Below are 20499 nucleotides of genomic sequence, written 5' to 3' on the forward strand. Positions count from 1 at the left end.
TGACAGAATGAATGAAAGCGATTTCTCCTTTTTTTACTTCTTCTGAATTTTTATGTCGCCTGATCAGTTTTTTGCAGCTATAGAGTCATTTATATACATTATACAGGACTGTACACCACATGTTTGTAACGTTACAAGAGGCTTAAGTCTGGTTTGTTAAATATAACTGTACACCCTCCCCTCTTGATAAACTATTTCTATTGCATTGTGCATTATCGTGTGTGCCAAATATCATGAGGGATAAAACAGACCACTTGGTTGTTTATGTTGTGCTTTCTATACCTTATAGCTGTAGACATTTTGTTCTTCTTCGGTTGTTGCCATTGTTCAGGGCTACTTCTTACCACTGAATTACCAACGCATGCATGGCAGAAATGGATTGATGCATGGCAGAAATGGATTGATGCATGGCAGAAATGGATTGATGCATGGCAGAAATGGGATTGATGCATGGCAGAAATGGATTGATGCATGGCAGAAATGGGATTGATGCATGGCAGAAATGGGATTGATGCATGGCAGAAATGGATTGATGCATGACAGAAATGGGATTGATGCATGGCAGAAATGGATTGATGCATGGCAGAAATGGATTGATGCATGGCAGAAATGGGATTGATGCATGGCAGAAATGGATTGATGCATGGCAGAAATGGGATTGATGCATGGCAGAAATGGGATTGATGCATGGCAGAAATGGGATTGATGCATGGCAGAAATGGGATTGATGCATGGCAGAAATGGGATTGATGCATGGCAGAAATGGGATTGATGCATGGCAGAAATGGATTGATGCATGGCAGAAATGGGATTGATGCATGGCAGAAATGGGATTGATGCATGGCAGAAATGGATTGATGCATGGCAGAAATGGGATTGATGCATGGCAGAAATGGATTGATGCATGGCAGAAATGGGATTGATGCATGGCAGAAATGGGATTGATGCATGGCAGAAATGGGATTGATGCATGGCAACGTTCTAAAGATGATCTAGTGTATTCTGGGACACCTGGTACACAGCTTTGAATGACTAACCTCCAGAACCATCTTAACACTACGTACCTTGTACTGTACTGTACTATGATCTTACTGATTTGTACCGTAGCCTAATATCTTGTAATAAAGATTCTGAAGAAGTTCATTGAGAAGTGTTCAGTGTTTATTGTGATGTATGTTGGATAATTCTATGTTTTGTTACTTTCTAAATGGTGCTGCTTTATTGGAAAGACTGCTTACACAACACAGAAATATGCTTTCAAGTCAAACTTGTTTCTCTCAGCTCAGATTAAGTCAAGTCCTGGGACTAAAATGCCTATTCAGAGTCATTTTAAATTCAGGAGCATTCTTAATCTTGTTCTTGAATCCTGGTCCTAGAGGAATGGAAGCACTACAAAATACATTTTGCTTACGATGTCTTTCACACTGTTACTTTCACATCTGAGTCAAGTCAAGGCAGCATTTGTTAGAAGTCAGGTCAGTTAGGGTAAAACTCAAATAAGGAATAACATTGGATTGACAGGAACTGGGTGACCAAGAAATAAATAGAATCAGGCCACAGTTTGACTTCAAAACTGATTTCAATAAGCTTTAACTAGAGTAATCAAGAGACGAGAGAAATCAAGAGACTAGAGTAATCAAGAGACTAGAGTAATCAAGAGACTAGAGTAATCAAGAGACTAGAGTAATCAAGAGACGAGAGAAATCAAGAGACTAGAGAAATCAAGAGACTAGAGAAATCAAGAGACTAGAGAAATCAAGAGACTAGAGTAATCAAGAGACTAGAGTAATCAAGAGACTAGAGGAATCAAGACTAGATGAATCAAGACTAGAGGAATCAAGACTAGAGGAATCAAGAGACTAGAGTAATCAAGAGACTAGAGTAATCAAGAGACTAGAGGAATCAAGAGACTAGAGGAATCAATATCTTGATTCCTTAAATGAAGCTTTGATATGTTATGTATTTTCTCTCAGCACAGTCACAGGGTTTGGGCCTTGATAGTGTCAGTATCTCCCCGATCCTGCAGGAACAACAACCCTGACGCAACAAATCTCAGTTTATCTCTTTACTCAAGTCTTCCTCCTCCTCTTAACTCAGGTTGCTGTAATGTAAACAGGGAAGCTACTGGGACACTGAGGCATGGTGCGTCGTGATGAGACGTGACATTTCCAGGGCTGCTCTGGTGACTAAATGATTCATGTTCTGTGACCAGGCAGGCTCTCTGTCAGCAAATCAACATCATCACTGTCCAAGCGGAGCCTGAGTCTGGTCCACTGAGATATAGTAGTAAGGAACACACACACACACGGGTGTGAACACACACACACACACACACACACACACACACACACACACACACACACACACACACACACACACACACACACACACACACACACACACACACACACACACACACACACACACACACACAGATATATGTACATATGCACACTGAAAAACATACACATTTACATGCACTCACAAAAAGACACACAGTTCACACACACATGCCACTCAAACTACATGCCACACCATTAGATAGCTGGTTCCCCTACTTTAGGTCTCTCTCGCTCTCTCTGTCTCTGTCTGTCTAACTCTCTGTCAGTCTCTCTGTCTGTGTCTCTCTCTCTCTGTCTGTCTCTTTGCCTCTCTCTCTCTCTCGCTCTCTCTATCTCTGTCTATCTCTTTGTCTCTCTCTCTCTGTCTCTCTGTCTGTGTCTCTCTATCTCTGTCTCTCTCTCTCTCTCTCTCTGGCTGTCCCTCTCTCTGTCAGTCTCTCTGTCTCTCTGTCTGTGTCTCTCTATCTCTGTCTCTCTCTCTGTCTGTCTCTCTCTCTGTCTGTCTCTCTCTCTCTATCTCTGTCTATATCTCTCTCTCTCTCTTTGTCTCTCTGTCTCTCTGTCTCTCTCTCTCTCTGTCTCTCTCTCTGTCTCTCTAGCCAGTCTTGACAGACATGAAAGAGGCTGCCTGCCTGGGCTCGCTGCCATGACAACGTGTGCACCTTGCCTGCTGCCTCGGCAGGGAGATGGGGAGTTGTTTCACTGAGAAGAATCTCCAGACTCTTCCACCATGCAGCGGAGTACGGACTGACTGACTGGCACACACAGACACACATGCACACGCACACAGATTATACACACACACTACAAATGAGTGGAATAAAATGAACATGTGGAGTGCAGTGGCTGGGCTGTTGAGGGTTACATAAGCTGTGACAGGTAGAGAGGTCACTGTGACCGCCAGGGGAATCTCACTCACCAAGACCTCTAACAAACACACAGACACACACACACACACACAAACACACAGACACACACACACACACACAGTCATCTGTCTCACTCAGGAAAATACCAACTTCAGTTATTTGCTACTACATACAGAGAGAGAGAGAGAGAGAGAGAGAGAGAGAGAGAGAGAGAGAGAGAGAGAGAGAGAGAGAGAGAGAGAGAGAGAGAGAGAGAGAGAGAGAGAGAGAGATGCATTCTGGGTGTTTTTCCACGGGGGGACCTGAAGATGGGATGGACACTGGGCTTTCCTCTCTCCTCTGCAGTAGCAGCAGTTTGGAAACACCTGAGGCACTAGGCTGCCCCCATCCCCCCACATCCACATCATCCCCACATCCCCCCACATCATCCTCACACCGTCGCCAGGAAAGGTTATACATGCAGAACGACAGTGGGTTAGGGGCATAACCTGGGTGTAAATCACAAGGTGAACATGGGGTAGATATTTCCCTTGGCTATAAAGAACCACAGTATGAGTCATAATACCCATAAAACCTAGCGTTCCAACACGGAAATGGTTCCAATCATACTTTTCCACTTTCCCCCACCAAATGAAATGCTAATTAGCTGTTAATGTAGCTATCATAAAGAACTACCTGTCTCAAGCTTCACGTCACTCACCAGGGTCATGATGATCTGGACGAGACTGACAAATCGAGGCAAAGGTAAGAATCTCTGGATGAACTATCGAACGTTAAATTGCTACATTTAGTCATTCATAAATTGGCTACATTTGTTAAAATGGGCAATTCTGAGAACTGTCTTGGGCAGGTTTTACATTTACACAATAGCTGTTATTTATCCAGCTAGCTCATGGTTAGCTATTTAGCAACATTAGTCTGGCTATAGATGGCTACATTAGCCGTCTATTTGTCTAACCATTTAAACGCATAAGAAATTCATAAAAACGGGTTTAGCTTTCTTTGGCTTTTAACTAGCTAGCTAACTTAGATGGTGAAACTAGGCATTCTTAAAAACGTTTGTATAAAAACGGCCCTCCCGCTCCTCTCCTCTCCTCTCCTCTACCTAACTTCCCCTCACAGTCCCTTCCGTTTCCCTGAAGTTCCGTTAGTTAGGCTGCTCAGCCCACCTGAGTTATCCCTCACCCACCATTGCCCTGCCATTCCCAACCAATCAGAGCGCTTGGAAATGCGCATCTGGACGCTGCACCCGCACACTCAGGTCGGAGTGTTATAGAAGTCAGAAGGGAGAACACTTGTTTCAGAGGACTTTTTATTTTTCAACAGTAACATGAATGTCTGAATGTTGTGCCTGCATCAAAATGTAAGTTGCAGGGGGGGAGGTTTATTGAGGTTTTTACATGCGGTGTAATAATAAGTAATTACCACTAATTACTTCCTGTTGCTTTTATAAGTTTCAGACGTTTGTTCTACTGTATAACTGTTACTATTCTTCAGTGTTAGAGTTACCAATGCTACTTTGCCTATTGGTTATCGTATGTTGTGTTATTTCGGACGGCCATAAGTTATATATATTATATTGATGCCGTGTTTATAGACCTTTATAGACGTGTTATAAGTGTAATGCCATATGCATTTACTCATGTACATGTATACTGCATAGTTACAACCCTCAACTAATACTGTTTACATGTGTTCATATCTTCGTCTTATAGAACCACAACAGTAACATTCCATGTCATCTGAATGACCAGAATCATATCAACATCTTCAAATGGAAACAGCTGTCTGTGTGTATGTGTCTGTGTGTCTGTGTGTATGTGTCTGTGTGTATGTGTCTGTGTGTCTGTGTCTGTGTGTCTGTGTGTCTGTGTGTCTGTGTGTATGTATCTGTGTGTCTGTGTGTCTGTGTGTATGTGTCTGTGTCTGTGTGTCTGTGTATCTGTGTGTCTGTGTCTGTGTGTATGTGTCTGTGTGTATGTGTCTGTGTGTCTATGTGTCTGTGTGTATGTGTCTGTGTGTATGTGTCTGTGTGTATGTGTGTATGTGTCTGTGTGTATGTGTCTGTGTGTATGTGTGTATGTGTCTGTGTGTCTGTGTGTATGTGTCTGTGTGTATGTGTCTGTGTGTATGTGTCTGTGTGTATGTGTGTATGTGTCTGTGTGTATGTGTCTGTGTGTATGTGTCTGTGTGTATGTGTCTGTGTGTCTGTGTGTATGTATCTGTGTGTCTGTGTGTCTGTGTGTATGTGTACGTGTGTCTGTGTGTATGTGTCTGTGTGTCTGTGTCTGTGTGTCTGTGTGTCTGTGTCTGTGTATGTGTCTGTGTGTATGTGTCTGTGTGTCTGTGTGTATGTGTCTGTGTGTCTGTGTGTATGTGTGTATTTGTGTATGTGTCTGTGTGTCTGAGTGTCTGTGTGTATGTGTCTGTGTGTCTGTGTCTGAGTGTCTGTGTGTCTGAGTGTATGTGTCTGTGTCTGTGTGTCTGTGTGTCTGCGTGTCTGTGTGTCTGTGTGTCTGTGTCTGTGTGTCTGCATGTCTGTGTGTCTGCGTGTCTGTGTCTGTGTGTCTGTGTCTGTGTGTGGTGGTGACTATCAAGAGTACAGTGATGGACCTCAACATCATGTTCTAACAGGACAGCACTATAGAGGACAGTTGACTGTTCCTTTAAACAGCTTGGAACATTCCAGAAAATGATGTCATGGCTTTAGAAGCTTCTGATAGGCTAATTAACATAATTTGAGTCGATTGGAGGTGTACCTGTGGATGTATTTCAAGGCCTACCTTCAAACTCAGTGCCTCTTTGCTTGACATCATGGGAAAATCAAAAGAAATCAGCCAAGACCTCCCAAAAAAATTGTAGACCTCCAGAAGTCTGGTTCATCCTTGGGAGCAATTTCCAAACTCCTGAAGGTACCACGTTCATCTGTACAAACAATAGTACGCAAGTATAAACACCATGGGACCACACAACCGTCATACCGCTCAGGAAGAAGACTCGTTCTGTCTCCTAGAGATGAACATACTTTGGTGCGAAAAGTGCAAAGTAAAATGAGTCCTATATTGACATAACCTGAAAGGCCGCTCAGCAAGGAAGAAGCCACTGCTCCAAAACCACCATAAAAAAAACAGACTACGGTTTGCAACTGCACATGGGGACAAAGATCATACTTTTTGGAGAAATGTCCTCAGGTTTGATTTTAAAAAATTGAACTGTTTGGCCATAATGACCATTGTTATGTTTGGAGGAAAAAGGGGGATGCTTGCAAGCTGAAGAACACCATCCCAACCGTGAAGCACGGGGAAGGTAGCACCATGTTGTGGGGTGCTTTTCTGCAGGAGGAACTGGTGCACCTCACAAAATAGATGGCATCATGAGGGAGGAACATTTTGTGGCTATATTGAAGCAACATCTCATAACATCAGTCAGGAAGTTAAAGCTTGGTCGCAAATGGGTCTTCCAAATGGACAATGACCCCAAGCATACTTCCATCGTTGTGGCAAAATGGCATAAAGACAACGAAGTCAAGGTATTGGAGTGGCCATCACAAAGCCCTGACCTCAATCCTATAGAAAATGTGTGGGCAGAACTGAAAAAGCATGTGCAAGGAGGCCTACAAACCTGACTCAGTTACACCAGCTTTGTCAGGAGGAATGGGCCAAAATTCACCCAACTTATTGTGGGAAGCTTGTGGAAGGCTACCCCAAAAGTTTGACTCAAGTTAAACAATTTAAAGGCAGTGCTACCACATACTAATTGAGTGTATGTAAACTTCTGACCCACTGGCAATGTGATGAAATAAATAAAAAGCTGAAATAAATCATTCTCTCTACTATTATTCTGACATTTCACATTCTTAAAAAATAAAGTGGTGATCTTAACTGACCCAAGACAGAGAATTTCACTAGGATTAAATGTCAGGAATTGTGACAACCTGAGTTTAAATGTACTTGGCTAAGGTTTATGTAAACTTCCCACTTCAACTGTATATAGCGGGTGAGGGCATTCACAGCCGACCACTCAGACAGGTGAGGCCATACCAACTATTCTTACTGGTCCTTCGAGACGGATTTAGTGACTGAACTGTTTTTTTTTTACATGGTCCGTAATTTCTCCGGATTTATCGAACAATAGTTTTTACACTTTAAGTAACTACTTGACTTCGAAGCGAACCTTTGCTCGTTGTATTATTTCAGTCTGTGGTGTTGAGACGTTTCGGAGATTAGCCTCCTCTCTTGAGTCAACAGTGTGCTTACTTTACTGCGGGGAGACATTGATCTTTTTTTTGTTGCTGTTACCCTCTGAACAGCAGATCGTTAGTTATGTAACTGTATTTAGTCCTACCTGCTATGTTGGGTTTTAAATTAATTGTGGAATCACACGTTTGTCTTTGAGGTAAAAATTACTGTCACGTTAATGATGCCAAATTGCAAACCTCATTTGCACCTTGTCTATTTCCAGAACCAATGGGTGTGCCTGAGTCTCATCACCTCTCAACTAGGGAAGATGTTTCATCCTGGAACACTATTCTCCTGCTTTGGTCTTTCAGTCATTGCAGGAAGTCCTGAAGACCAGCAGTTGTCCCAAACACATGACTTAAACAATCAACATAACGAATCACAGCGATAGGCTATGATGTGAAATCCGGTATGAGCTGGAACGAAAGCTTGTACACACTTCTGCCATTCAGATCTGGAGCTATCCACCCTGTTCCCAGCATGCAGGACCCATTGATTACAGGGTATTGATTAGCTAAACAAGCAAGTCTGTTTGTTTTGTTACCAAGGGCAACTACTGTAGCTGTCTAGCAAAATTGCTAGCTACTTCAGTGCATGTTGAACACATTTCTAGCGGTAAATGTGTGAAATTATAGCCGTGGTATAAATAGTGCGTTGTGAAACACATCCGCCATGTTGTTGATTATATTCCATAGAAGGCCTGGTCCCTCGTTGATTATCCCTTACATAATGCATGTTCCAATCTCAAATTGAAGTTGAACTTGTTGACTGATGCCCAGGCGGTGGCTGCTAAGAAGAAGAAATGAATAGCTGCTGACCAGAAGAATGCAGTCAAGGGAGCACTGGTCCACACCTGCCCTGTCTGTCAGGTGAGTAGTATTGGTTGGTACTGCATGTGCCTTTAGAGTCTTCTCCATGTGTAGGTTATTGTACTGGCCTGTGTGCTACGGTCTTTCATATGTGTAGGTTATTGTACTGGCCTGTGTGTTATTGTACGGTCTTTCATATGTGTAGGTTATTGTACTGGCCTGTGTGCTACGGTCTTTCATATGTGTAGGTTATTGTACTGGCCTGTGTGCTACGGTCTTTCATATGTGTAGGTTATTGTACTGGCCTGTGTGCTACGGTCTTTCATATGTGTAGGTTATTGTACTGGCCTGTGTGCTACGGTCTTTCATATGTGTAGGTTATTGTACTGGCCTGTGTGCTACGGTCTTTGTACTGGCCTGTGTGCTACGGTCTTTCATATGTGTAGGTTATTGTATGTGTAGGTTATTGTACTGGCCTGTGTGCTACGGTCTTTCATATGTGTAGGTTATTGTACTGGCCTGTGTGCTACGGTCTTTCATATGTGTAGGTTATTGTACTGGCCTGTGTGCTACGGTCTTTCATATGTGTAGGTTATTGTACTGGCCTGTGTGCTACGGTCTTTCATATGTGTAGGTTATTGTACTGGCCTGTGTGCTACGGTCTTTCATATGTGTAGGTTATTGTACTGGCCTGTGTGCTACGGTCTTTCATATGTGTAGGTTATTGTACTGGCCTGTGTGCTACGGTCTTTCATATGTGTAGGTTATTGTACTGGCCTGTGTGCTACGGTCTTTCATATGTGTAGGTTATTGTACTGGCCTGTGTGCTACGGTCTTTCATATGTGTAGGTTATTGCATCGTATTGCTTAGTTTTATCATTTGTGTTAACTTTGAATTCAATCTAAACCACAGATTGTTAACTTTCTGCATTTTGAGAGTAAGCATCTCATGTCTACATAATGGTCCCAGTACTCGTTGATGCGCAGGCCTAAGTGACCACACACACTCAAATCAAATCAAAATGTATTTGTCACACGTGCCGAATAAAACAGGTGTAGTAGACTTTACAGTGAAATGCTTACTGACAAGACCTTAACCAACAATGCAGTTTTAAGAAAAATACCTTAAAAAAAACATAAAAAATGTAAGATTCTTCCATCATTCACACACAGGGGACATAGAGCAAACCACCATGTTGTCAACAAAATGCTGCCCTCAATGCTGAAGTCGTATTGCATATGGCTGTTTAATGTTTATTTCAGCACCCTGTTTAATGTTTATTTCAGCACCCTGTTTAATGTTTATTTCAGCACCCTGTTTAATGTTTATTTCAGCACCCTGTTTAATGTTTATTTCAGCACCCTGTTTAATGTTTATTTCAGCCCACCAGCACCCTGTTTAATGTTTATTTCAGCACCCTGTTTAATGTTTATTTCAGCCCACCAGCACCCTGTTTAATGTTTATTTCAGCACCCTGTTTAATGTTTATTTCAGCACCCTGTTTAATGTTTATTTCAGCACCCTGTTTAATGTTTATTTCAGCACCCTGTTTAATGTTTATTTCAGCACCCTGTTTAATGTTTATTTCAGCACCCTGTTTAATGTTTATTTCAGCACCCTGTTTAATGTTTATTTCAGCACACCAGCACCCTGTTTAATGTTTATTTCAGCACCCTGTTTAATGTTTATTTCAGCACCCTGTTTAATGTTTATTTCAGCACACCAGCACCCTGTTTAATGTTTATTTCAGCACCCTGTTTAATGTTTATTTCAGCACCCTGTTTAATGTTTATTTCAGCACCCTGTTTAATGTTTATTTCAGCACCCTGTTTAATGTTTATTTCAGCACCCTGTTTAATGTTTATTTCAACCATCCCTTTAGCTACCTGCTTATTCCACACAATGCATTTTATGCCCCGTGTTCCCTTCAGACACTGAGGAACTCTCCATGTTCTCTCTATAAACCCTCCTTACCTTCACTCATTCTCCCTGCTTCCTTCACTTGTTCTTCTCCTGATTGGATAACATCTAGACTCAGTAACACATTTTAAACAGGTTTTGCTACTTTTTTTTCCCTCCTGCTTATTCTGGGGTTCAGACTGAATGCAGTGGTAAATGTGCTGCTCACAATTGACAACAGCAACATGGACCTCATACATCTGACCAGAAGGGTGTTGATATAGCTGTGTTTAGGCATGACAACATGGACCTCATACATCTGACCAGAAGGGAGTTGATATAGCTGTGTTTAGGCATGACAACATGGACCTCATACATCTGACCAGAAGGGAGTTGATATAGCTGTGTTTAGGCATGACAACATGGACCTCATACATCTGACCAGAAGGGAGTTGATATAGCTGTGTTTAGGCATGACAACATGGACCTGATACATCTGACCAGAAGGGTGTTGATATAGCTGTGTTTAGGCATGACAACATGGACCTGATACATCTGACCAGAAGGGTGTTGATATAGCTGTGTTTAGGCATGACAACATGGACCTCATACATCTGACCAGAAGGGTGTTGATATAGCTGTGTTTAGGCATGACAACATGGACCTCATACATCTGACCAGAAGGGTGTTGATATAGCTGTGTTTAGGCATGACAACATGGACCTGATACATACTGACCAGAAGGGTGTTGATATAGCTGTGTTTAGGCATGACAACATGGACCTGATACATCTGACCAGAAGGGTGTTGATATAGCTGTGTTTAGGCATGACAACATGGACCTCATACATCTGACCAGAAGGGTGTTGATATAGCTGTGTTTAGGCATGACAACATGGACCTCATACATCTGACCAGAAGGGTGTTGATATAGCTGTGTTTAGGCATGACAACATGGACCTGATACATACTGACCAGAAGGGTGTTGATATAGCTGTGCTTCCTTGTTATGAGTCTGTTAAGTGTGCTTCTCATTCTGCAGGAGTCAACCTAGTATTTTATATTAAACCTACCTTACAAATCCAGTTTTTTCTCCATTTGTAACTCAGCCATTAAAACATCTCAATACGCTGCTTTAAATGTTGTGCTTTCTCATTCCTAGAATGGAAAAGCAGAAGAATCGCTACGCTCTCGGATAATAATAAATAATAATAATAATTGTTTGTTTGGTACTTTATTTATGTCCCAGGTTTGTGACATTGAGAATAAACCATTTCATCTTTACTTCAAAGTCAGATGTTTATACACTGAGTATATCAAAACATTAAGAACACCTTTCTAATACTGAGTTGCACACCCCCTTTCTTCTGCCCTCAGAACAGTCTCAATTCATCGAGGCGTGGACTCTACAAGGTGTCAGAACAGCCTTAATACATCGAGGCGTGGACTCTACAAGGTGTCAGAACAGTCTCAATTCATCGAGGCGTGGACTCTACAAGGTGTCAGAACAGTCTCAATTCATCAGGACATGGACTCTACAAGGTGTCAGAACAGTCTCAATTCATCGGGACATGGCCTCTACAAGGTGTCAGAACAGTCTCAATTCATCAGGACATGGACTCTACAAGGTGTCAGAACAGCCTCAATTCATCAGGACATGGACTCTATAAGGTGTTGAAGGCGTTCCACAGGGAGGCTGGCTCATGTTGACTCCAATGCTTCCCACAGTTGTGTCAAGTTGGCTGAATGTCTTTTGGGTGGTGGACCATTCTTGATACATGCATGAAAAACCCAGCAGCGTTGCAGTTCTTGACACAAACCGGTACACCTGGCACCTACTATCAAGCCAAGTTCAAAGGTGCTTCAATCTTATGTCTTGCCCATTCACACTCTGAATTGCACACATACTGTACACAATCCATGTCTCAATTGTCCCAAGGCTTAAAAATCCTTCTTTAACATGTCTCATCGCCTTCATTGAAGTGGATTTAACAAGTGACATAAGGGATCATTGCTTTCACCTGGTTTCACCTGGTCAGTCTGTGTCATGGAAAGAGCAGGTGTTGTTAATGTTTTGTATACCCAGTGTATGTTATGTATAAAAGTCATATGTATGCATTGTTTTTAGTGTTTTGATTTCTTTAAAACAATGTCATTGTTGGCGTTCAGATGTTTGACGTGATTGCTGGGTGACTAGGTGGGTTCTTATCAAATAAATATGCTTAATTCATTCTGCAATGAGTTAATCTGGTTTGACAGAACATGTCAACAAGTTAGTTCTGAATTGCTTTAAATACAGCAGTGCATTCTGACACCTTGAATTGAAATAGAATTCACCTCGTTCGTATAGTTGGCAGAAATGACTAGGGATTAAATATAGACCCCCGGCGGAAGGAGGAGAGGATCTGGTCAAATAAGGGTATGTTGCTAATAATCAGCTCACTCGCTATATAGCTTCTTTGCAACAACAAAAAAACAAGCCTAGTTTTCATGTCACATTATAAATGTCTGACTGCTACTAGGATAGTATTCTGTACAAGACACAAGACCAAATGCATAAATAAGACACATATTATTATTAGTTAAAGAAAATATGGAACAATAAATGCAAATGTTAAATATACTGTATATTTTGTTTTGGATTGATGTAGCTAGTTGCTAGGAGCTTGCAGGGATTTGTAGTTTTGGATAATGCCTACTTTGATGTTAATTAGCATTTTCGAATCTGAGAGTAAATAGAGCCAAATATATTGATAAAAGTCACGTTGCCCGAGAGAGATTTACACGGTTATCACAATGTCACACCAGGGAAAGCTTGTATGAATCACAAACCTTGTTTGAAGTGGGTTTCCCATATGGGAGGAAAAATTTATGGTGAAAAGGATTGGAACCATTTCCAGTGTCTGACCGCTAGGTTTTATAGGTATTAGGATGTGTCTACTGTGGGCCTCTGTCCTATGGGGGTAAGCAGAGCTGTGGAAACACACTCTGACTGCAGCGTATAGGTACTAGGTTTCCTCCACCCCAGAAGAAGAGAGGCCACACTACGTTCAGCAGTGGGGTTGTGGGTACAGCCTGGATGAAAGTAAAACCTTCTGTAGCCCTGAGCCACAAGGAATCCCCTACACCAAGGAAAGACCATACATGAAGGACAGCATGGGCTTAGGCACAGCCTGAGTGATAACCACATGGTAGAAAACTGATGCAGTATGATCCTCCGTCATGGGCTTAGGCATAGCCTGAGTGATAACCACATGGTAGAAAACTCTGATGCAGTATGATCCTCCGTCATGGGCTTAGGCACAGCCTGAGTGATAACCACATGGTAGAAAACTCTGATGCAGTATGATCCTCCGTCATGGGCTTAGGCATAGCCTGAGTGATAACCACATGGTAGAAAACTCTGATGCAGTATGATCCTCCGTCATGGGCTTAGGCACAGCCTGAGTGATAACCACATGGTAGAAAACTCTGTAAGCTGCCCTGATGGATTTACTACAAACCAGGATCAATGAGTTAGCCAGCTAACTTTGATAAACAACCAGAAATTACTGATTTTCTGGTTCAATAAGAAAGATAAACTTAGATATGTGCTTTTGGGTGTTGGGTCAATTTGACCATGGTAATTTCAAGCTTATCTTTCTGAAAAACTTCAGAATATTAAGGCAAGTTAGCAGGTTTACTCATTGATCTTGGTTTGTTGTATTGCCATCTGAAGAACCAGCAGGGTTTTCCCACTCTGCACCACCCCAGGGACAGGCCAGTACAGCAGTGGGTTTGGGTACAACCTGAGTGAGAGTAAATGGGCTTGGGCCATGTAAATGGTTTGGTGTGATGCAGTCTGATTCTCTGTCATGGGTTTAGCGTGTAAATGGTTTGGTGTGATGCAGTTTGATTCTCTGTCATGGGTTTAGCGTGTAAATGGTTTGGTGTGATGCAGTCTGATTCTCTGTCATGGGTTTAGCGTGTAAATGGTTTGGTGTGATGCAGTCTGATTCTCTGTCATGGGTTTAGCGTGTAAATGGTTTGGTGTGATGCAGTCTGATCCTCTGTCATAGGTTTAGCATGATGTCTCTGTATGGTTTGCGTGTAAAAATGGTTTGGTGTGATGCAGTCTGATCCTCTGTCATGGGTTTAGCGTGTAAATGGTTTGGTGTGATGCAGTCTGATCCTCTGTCATGGGTTTAGCGTGTAAATGGTTTGGTGTGATGCAGTCTGATCCTCTGTCATGGGTTTAGCGTGTAAATGGTTTGGTGTGATGCAGTCTGATCCTCTGTCATGGGTTTAGCGTGTAAATGGTTTGGTGTGATGCAGTCTGATCCTCTGTCATGGGTTTAGCGTGTAAATGGTTTGGTGTGATGCAGTCTGATTCTCTGTCATGGGTTTAGCGTGTAAATGGTTTGGTGTGATGCAGTCTGATCCTCTGTCATGGGTTTAGCGTGTAAATGGTTTGGTGTGATGCAGTCTGATCCTCTGTCATGGGTTTAGCGTGTAAATGGTTTGGTGTGATGCAGTCTGATCCTCTGTCATGGGTTTAGCGTGTAAATGGTTTGATGTGATGCAGTCTGATCCTCTGTCATGGGTTTAGCGTGTAAATAGTTTGGTGTGATGCAGTCTGATCCTCTGTCATGGGTTTAGCGTGTAAATGGTTTGGTGTGATGCAGTCTGATTCTCTGTCATGGGTTTAGCATGTAAATGGTTTGGTGTGATGCAGTCTAATCCCCTGTGTATGTGTGTGGTATGCAAATGACCCTGGACAGGAAGTACATTTGCATTTGATTCTCTGGATGCTGGTACAGCCTACCTAATATTTTTTTTTAAATAGTGCCAAGTACTCTTTTATTCTGAATGCAATTCTGCAAATGTTAGACTAATTGCACTTAGCATTTGCACTATGACATTGTACTTAACCTGAATATTTGTTTGTAAATATCCTGTACTATTTATTTAACATTTTTTATGTGTGATATGTTTTATGACTGCTGCAAGATGAATTGCCTCTTTGAGGACATTGAAGTTTTCTGAATCTGAATGTTTATACACTACATGACTGAAAGTATGTGGACACCTGCTCGTTGAACATCTCATTCCAAAGCCATGGGTATTAATATGGAGTTGTTCCCCCCCTTTGCTGCTATAACAGCCTCCACTGTTCTGGGAAGGCTTTCCACTAGATGCTGGAACATTGCTGGAGGGACTTGCTCCATTCAGCCACAAGAGCATTAGTGAGGTCGGAGTCGCCGTTCCAATTCATCCCAAAGGTGTTCGATGGGATTGAGGTCAGGGCTCTGTGCAGGCCAGTCAAGTTCTTCCACATCAACAAACCATTTATGTATGGACCTTACTTTGTCCATGGGGGCAATGTCATGCAGAAACTTGAAAGGGCCTTCCCCAAACTGTTGCCACAAAGTTGGAAGCACAGAATCATCTAGAATGTCATTGTATACTGTAGCGTTAAGATTTCCCTTCACTGGAACAAAGGGGCCTAGCCCAAACCATGAAAAACAGCCCCAGACCATTATTCCTCCTCCACCAAGCTTTACAGTTGGCACTATGCATTGGGACAGGTAGCGTTCTCCTGGCATCAGCCAAACCCAGATTCATCCGTCGGAATGTCAGATGATAAAGCATGATTCAAGTTTCCGCTGCTCCAGAGTCCAACCACTTTGAAGCTGAGCCATTGTTGCTCCTCCCACTTTGAAGCTGAGCCATTGTTGCTCCTCCCACTTTGAAGCTGAGCCATTGTTGCTCCTCCCACTTTGAAGCTGAGCCATTGTTGCTCCTCCCACTTTGAAGCTGAGCCATTGTTACTCCTCCCACTTTGAAGCTGAGCCATTGTTGCTCCTAGACATTTCCACTTCACAATAAAAGCACTTACAGTTGACCGGGGCAGCTCTAGCAGGGCAGACATTTGACAAACTGACCTGTCCTATGACGTTGCCACGTTGAAAGTCACTGAGCTCTTCAGTAAGGCCATTCTACTGCCAATGTTTGTCTATGGAGATTGCATGGCAGTGTGCTTGATTTTAAACACCTGTCAGCAAAGGGTGTGTCTGAAATAGCAGAATCCACTCATTTGAAGGTGTGTCCACATACATTTGTATATATAGTGTATTAGTGTATGTGTTCCCCGTCATGTCGTCAGGTACACCAAGACCACTGATGAGCAGGAAGAGGGAATAACACTGGGGGAAACACCAAGACCACTGATGAGCAGGAAGAGGGAATAACACTGAGGAAAACACCAAGACCACTGATGAGCAGGAAGACAGGGAATAACACTGAGGAAAACACCAAGACCACTGATGAGCAGGAAGACAGGGAATAACACTGGGGGAAACACCAAGACCACTGATGAGCAGGAAGAGGGAATAACACTGAGGAAAACACCAAGACCACTGATGAGCAGGAAGACAGGGAATAACACTGGGGAAAGCAGGATCTAGTGCCTGGAGAGTACCTGGAATGTGTGTTATTTCATCATGTTCTTGTCAATATGTTTCTGTAGATTATAGAATGAGGTCAGCGTTGGAATTCTAACTCCGTTGGTTGTGTTGTTGTCGTCAACAGTAACCTGTAGCCTGTCTCATCATACTCATCTGTAGTGTATGATTTAGAATAGATTTCTGTGTTTGTTCAGGGTTTTGACATGTTTCTGTCACAGGTAGATTCCAAAATAGATTTCAGTTTATGACCTGAGACCTGTTTTGAAATCTATACCTGAGATCTGTTTTGTACCTGCAAAGCTAACTTCACAGTCACATTAAGTAAAAATGACATGACTCAACATTGACTTCGATGCACTTCTCTCTTTCCATGTTTCCTCCATTCTCTGGTAGCCTACTGCACCTGCTCCCAATCTGAAACCACAGACCCAGTACACGTTTCTGTCTCTGCCTCATGCCTGATGCCCCCGCCTCCCCAACCCCCCCCCCTCCTCACGCAGTTATCGTAGCAAATGGAACTGGAACTGAACAATCTCGTTAGAACAGAATAGAGAGAGAGAGAGAGAGAGAGGGGAGAGTGAGAGAGGGACGGACGGACGGACGGACGGACGGACGGATGGATGGATAGATGGATAGATAGATAGATAGATAGATAGATAGATAGATAGATAGATAGATAGATAGATAGATAGATAGATAGATAGATAGATAGATAGATAGATAGATAGATAGATAGACGGAGATCAATGTGTATTATCATCAAACAACTTGCTGTTTTCCAAAAAATCTGTGAGAGCTCACAGGAAGAGTGGAAGAGAAAGGTAGACAGAGAGAGAAAAAGAGAAAGATTGAGAGAGAAAGATGGGTAGAAAGAGAAACAGAGAGATTGGAGAGGCTCAACATGTTGAAATTTGCACCAGGCAGCCGGAAAGAAAGGGTCCGTTCAGATCCATCGCCATGGCAACCATTACCAGGCTCTCTGGCGCTGTAGCTTTGTTTCTGTGAAGTCTTTGGAGGGAAACGACTGACTGTGAGAGGAGAGGAGAGGGTTTTTTAGAAAGCCCGTTTTTGGTGCAGTGGCGTCATCATAATGAGCAGATGTTAATAAAACCAAGTTAATTTCACAGTAAAAATGATGTTGTTGTAGTGCTTATATGTCTCATCATGACATGGCCTGCCTCTCCTCTCTCTGCCTCTCCTCTCTCTACCTCTCCTCTCTCTACCTCTCCTCTCTCTCTTTCCCTCTCTCTACCTTTCTCGCCACCATCTCCCCTCTCTCTTTCCCTCTCTCTACCTCTCCTCTCTCTCTTTCCCTCTCTCTACCTCTCCTCTCTCTCTTTCCCTCTCTCTCTTTCCCTCTCTCTCTTTCCCTCTCTATCTCTCCCCATCTCCCTTTATCTCTCCCCATCTCTCTTTATCTCTCCCCATCTCATTCTATCTCTCCCCATCTCTCATTATCTCTCCCCATCTCATTCTATCTCTCCCCATCTCTCTTTATCTCTCCCCATCTCATTCTATCTCTCCCCATCTCTCATTATCTCTCCCCATTTCTCTTTATCTCTCCCCATCTCCATTTATCTCTCCCCATCTCATTCTATCTCTCCCCATCTCTCATTATCTCTCCCCATCTCATTCTATCTCTCCCCATCTCTCTTTATCTCTCCCCATCTCATTCTATCTCTCCCCATCTCATTCTATCTCTCCCCATCTCTCTTTATCTCTCCCCATCTCATTTTCTCTCCCCATCTCCCTTTCTCTCCCCATCTCCATTTATCTCTTCCCATCTCCCTTTATCTCTCCCCATCTCCCTTTATCTCTCCCCATCTCCCTTTATCTCTCCCCATCTCCCTTTATCTCTCCCCATCTCCCTTTATCTCTCCCCATCTCCCTTTATCTCTCCCCATCTCCCTTTATCTCTTCCCATCTCTCTTTATCTCTCTCCATCTCCATGCACCCCCAATCAGCACTCCCAATCAGCACCTCCAATCACCACCCCCAATCAGCACTCCCAATCAGCACCTCCAATCACCACCCCCAATCACCACCCCCAATCAGCGCCCCCAATCACCACCCCAAACATCATCCCCAACCAGCACCCCCAATTAGCACTGCCAATCACCACCCCCATCAGCCCCCTATCACCACCCCAAGCATCATCCCCAACCAGCACCCCCAATTAGCACTCCCAATAACCACCCCCATCAGCCCCCAATCACCACCCCAAACATCATCCCCAACCAGCACCCCCAATTAGCACTCCCAATAACCACCCCCATCAGCCCCCTATCACCACCCCAAACATCATCCCCAACCAGCACCCCCAATTAGCACTCCCAATCAGCACCCCCATCAGCCCCCCAATCTCCACCCCCAATTAGCACTCCCAATCACCACCCCCATCAGCCCCCTATCACCACCCCCAATTAGCACTCCCAATCACCACCCCCATCAGCCCCCCAATCTCCACCCCCAATTAGCACTCCCAATCACCACCCCCATCAGCCCCCTATCACCACCCCCAATTAGCATTCCCAAATACCACCCCCATCAGCCCCCTATCACCACCCCCAATTAGCACTCCCAATCACCACCCCCATCAGCCACCCTATCACCACCCCCAATTAGCACTCCCAATCACCACCCCCATCAGCCCCCCAATCACCACCCCCAATTAGCACTCCCAATCACCACCCCCATCAGCCCCCAATCACCACCCCCAATTAGCACTCCCAATCACCACCCCCATCAGCCCCCTATCACCACCCCCAATTAGCACTCCCAATCACCACCCCCATCAGCCCCCTATCACCACCCCCAATTAGCACTCCCAATCACCACCCCCATCAGCCCCCTATCACCACCCCCATCAGCCCCCTATCACCACCCCCAATTAGCACTCCCAATCACCACCCCCATCAGCCCCCTATCACCACCCCCATCAGCCCCCTATCACCACCCCCAATTAGCACTCCCAATCACCACCCCTATCAGTATTATCCAAATCAGTCTGCTTGCTGCACAACAACAGCAACAAAGCAAAGCTGTTTGTGTCTCTCTCTCTCTCTCTCTCTCTCTCTCTCTCTCTCTCTCTCTCTCTCTCTCTCTCTCTCTCTCTCTCTCTCTCTCTCTCTCTCTCTCTCTCTCTCTCTCCATTTGGGATGCATCCAGGCAGGGATTGTGTATAGGGCCCTGATAGGGCCCTGGGGCGAGATGCCATGTAACTGTGTACGCGTGCCGAGCTTCCTGAATAAAATATGGTGACCTAGATGGAAATCTGCCATTGGTCAACTTAATTGTCCAACATGTTTGATTGGCGAAACGCCCAAACACACAGGACAGGTACAGGAGGTGTGGCCATGGAGTCATTAGAGTTAAAGGTGGTCATGTAGGCCCTGTAGATGAAATGAGTACGTTGCCAACTGTTGTTGCTGGGTGCCCTCTTCGGACTTGGAGAGTAGAAAGGAAATGGTGAATTTACCTACAATACAACATCTTAAGAAAAGAAAAGCATTAAATGGATATTGAGTCATGAAGGAAAGCGTACATCTGCTAAGACAATGCAACATATTTTTATGTACAACACATTTTTTAAACTCTGTATATGTTTGCTCTTTAAAAAAAAACTTTGCTTCTTATCCATTTGATCTCTTGTTTTGTATTCCGGCTTGTCGTTTGGGGTTTCTTATCCATTTCCTCTTTTGACAATATGACAAATCATTCTATTCTGCATAACCGTTCTAGATAGAAAAACAATCACAGGAGAGAATGGTGAGAAACATGAGAACCCTCTTACAGTGTTCTCTAGTTGCTAGGTGATGTCACTGCTCAGGCTCCTCTTCCATTCAGTTCAGGGTAACAGATAAGACTGATGCATGAGAACCCTCTTACAGTGTTC

At 43.5% G+C, this 20499-nt stretch overlaps 1 long non-coding RNA gene across 2 annotated transcripts; it reads left to right on the forward strand.

The window, feature by feature from the left end:
- The first annotated feature begins 7137 nt into the window (after positions 1–7137).
- Positions 7138–11681, forward strand: LOC124002941. 2 transcript variants are annotated; one of them, XR_006833164.1, is made up of 3 exons: positions 7138–7239; positions 7673–8318; positions 11622–11681. It is a non-coding gene; the product is annotated as an uncharacterized LOC124002941 (long non-coding RNA). The 2 variants fall into 2 exon arrangements; XR_006833165.1 differs by lacking the exon at positions 11622–11681 and adding an exon at positions 11536–11571.
- The last annotated feature ends 8818 nt before the right edge of the window (positions 11682–20499 follow it).

The sequence above is a fragment of the Oncorhynchus gorbuscha genome, linkage group LG18, assembly GCF_021184085.1.
Source record: "Oncorhynchus gorbuscha isolate QuinsamMale2020 ecotype Even-year linkage group LG18, OgorEven_v1.0, whole genome shotgun sequence".
NCBI lineage: Eukaryota > Metazoa > Chordata > Actinopteri > Salmoniformes > Salmonidae > Oncorhynchus > Oncorhynchus gorbuscha.